Raw genomic sequence first — 2,669 nt, forward strand, 5'->3', positions numbered from 1 at the left:
CAAGAAGAGACAAAAGTTGTCTAATAACTTTTTTTTTACAGAGAGGAGGTTCTTCTCTCACAAGAATCTATTCTAACAATGAGACTACTAATTTATATTAGGGACAGGAACAGTCACTGATAACCATTCTCCAAGCAAAAACTTGAGCAATTCCAGGCAAAGATTCACACCACTATTTTCAAACTTATAAAGTTAATTGGGGCCTTCCCCTGATCAACCCCTTACAGAACTAACAACCCTAATATCCTTGTTTTATCTAGTCAAACTTCCTTCTTTCTATAAATATCCCACAATGTTCAACAGGAAATCATGAAATGAAGTTCCTACAACACTTTGTAAATAGGAGTTCCATCTTAATAGACTATCATCAGTCTTCAAAACTACAAATGGTGCTAAACTCTAAAATGAAAAACAGTTTAGAATACTGAAGAAACAATCAATGATAACAAAAAAAGCAGCCAATCAGTGCTGTCTCTCTGATGGCAGCCGCTGCCTGGGCCATGGCAAAATACAAGAAAATTCTGCTCCTGTACCTGCCCACAGACCTCAGATTTAAAGGCCGTTCACAGATGTAGTCACTACAAATCTTAAATATGACAGAAAAGTATATTTCAAAGTGAAGACAACAGCACCAAGTAAGTACTGTGTGAAACCAAACAGTAGAATTATTGATCCAGGGACAACTATAACGATTTCAGTAATGCTACAGCCTTTTGACTATGATCCAAATGAGAAGAATAAACACAAGTTTATGGTACAGATGATTTTTCCTCCATCAAACACCTTGGATTTGTAGACTATGTGGAAAGAAGCAAAAGCTGATGAACTGATGGATTCCAAATTGAGATGTGTATTTGAAATGCCTAATGAAAATGATGAATTGATCAATATGGAGCCTAGCAAAGCTCTTTCACTGAAGCATCTAAACAAGATAGACCCATGCCAAAACTGCAAAGTATTTCACTCAATAATACTGAAACAAGAAAACTAGTGGAAGAGTATAAAAGACTTCAGGGGAAAATGATGAAATTATCAAAAGAAAATCAAAACCTGAGAGGTGAAGGTTTAAGGCTCAAAAAGGTAGTACATGCAGATAAATCTCGATCAAACTCAGCCGTGTCTTTCAGAGAGAATGTCACCAGTTCTTTTTTTTACTTCTTACTGTAACTGCAGTCATTTTAGTTGTATTCTTTCTACAGAAATTCATCTTGTAGAGTGAAGCATGCAAAGTTCTGTTTCCTTTTTTTTTTCCCTTGACCAGAAAAAGATTTGTTTACCTACCATTTCATTGGTAGTGTGGCCCACAGTGACCATTTTGTGTGTGTGTGTGTGTATGTGTGTGTGTATGTACAGAGTCATAATAAGCTTTGCCTTTAATGATCTCTTATGGTTAGAAAACACAATAAAAACAAACTGTTCAGCCACTGGAGAAATTCTATGTTATCACATAATCAATAGCAGGTGTCAGTTACACATTCAGTCCTGTATGAAATTCACAAATAAAGAATTGTTCTGCTTTCTCGTTCAGCCGGCCAAGATGCCCAAAGGGAAGAAGGCCAAGGGGAAGAAGGTGGCTCCGGCCCCTGCTGTAGTAAAGAAGCAGGAGGCCAAGAAAGTGGTCAATCCTTTGTTTGAGAAGCGTCCCAAGAACTTTGGCATTGGTCAGGACATCCAGCACAAAAGGGACCTTACTCGATTTGTCAAATGGCCTCGGGACATTAGACTGCGGCGTCAAAGGTCTATCCTTTATAAGCGTTTGAAGGTTCCGCCAGCAATTAACCAGTGCACCCAAGCTTTGGATCATCAGACAGCTACTCAACTGCTTAAACTGGCTCACAAGTATAGACCAGACACAAAGCAAGACAAGAAGCAAAGGCTGCTGGCTTGGACTGAACAAAAGGCTACAGGCAAAGGAGATGTCCCCAATAAGAGACCACCTGTTTTCAGAGCAGGTGTTAACACTGTTACTACCCTGGCAGAAAACAAGAAAGCACAGTTGGTAGTGATTGCACATGACATGGACCCCATTGAGCTAGTGGTCTTCCTACCTGTCTTGTGCCGGAAAAAGGGGGTTCCTTACTGTATTATCAAAGGCAAAGCAAGACTCGGACGCTTAGTTCACAGAAAGACCTGCACAATCATTGCCTTCACACAGGTTAACCCTGAAGATAAGGGAGCCCTGGCTAAGCTGGTGGAAGCCATCAAAACCAATTATAACGACAGATATGATGAGATCCGTTGTCACTGGGGTGGCAATGTTCTGGGTCCAAAATCAGTGGCTTGTATTGCCAAGCTGGAAAAGGCAAAAGCTAAGGAACTTGCAACCAAATTGGGTTAAATGTGTATTTGATTTTCCCTATGTAAAAATAAAAATTTAAACAAAAAAAAGAATTGTTCTTTCTTTGTGATTTTAATAAGAAAAAAAGCAGCCAAACATAATATTCCTGGAGTATAAAAAATAATATATGAGCAATCATTCTTTGATATTTTATACAGTAATTATTGTAATATTATAGAATGTAATTTAAGCATAGAGAATGAAAATATGACCAAGGTTTGACTAATCTAGCTAGTCTAAGTTCACACTGAATGTATCTAATGGTACCCTATCTTGGAAGCTAGGTTGGGTTGATTCTAGCAAATTCTTCAATGAGAGACCACCTGGGAAT

General features: G+C 38.4%; 2 pseudogenes; both read left to right on the forward strand.

Moving 5' to 3' along the window:
• Nucleotides 1–479: 479 nt before the first annotated feature.
• On the forward strand, nucleotides 480–1,214 carry LOC138151612 (vesicle-associated membrane protein-associated protein A pseudogene; annotated as a pseudogene).
• Nucleotides 1,215–1,508: 294 nt separating this feature from the next.
• Nucleotides 1,509–2,391, forward strand: LOC138151613 (large ribosomal subunit protein eL8 pseudogene; annotated as a pseudogene).
• The last annotated feature ends 278 nt before the right edge of the window (nucleotides 2,392–2,669 follow it).

This window comes from Petaurus breviceps, unplaced genomic scaffold (assembly GCF_028583685.1).
Source record: "Petaurus breviceps papuanus isolate PSGF00001 unplaced genomic scaffold, PetGlider_PUasm1.0 90903, whole genome shotgun sequence".
NCBI classification, from domain to species: domain Eukaryota; kingdom Metazoa; phylum Chordata; class Mammalia; order Diprotodontia; family Petauridae; genus Petaurus; species Petaurus breviceps.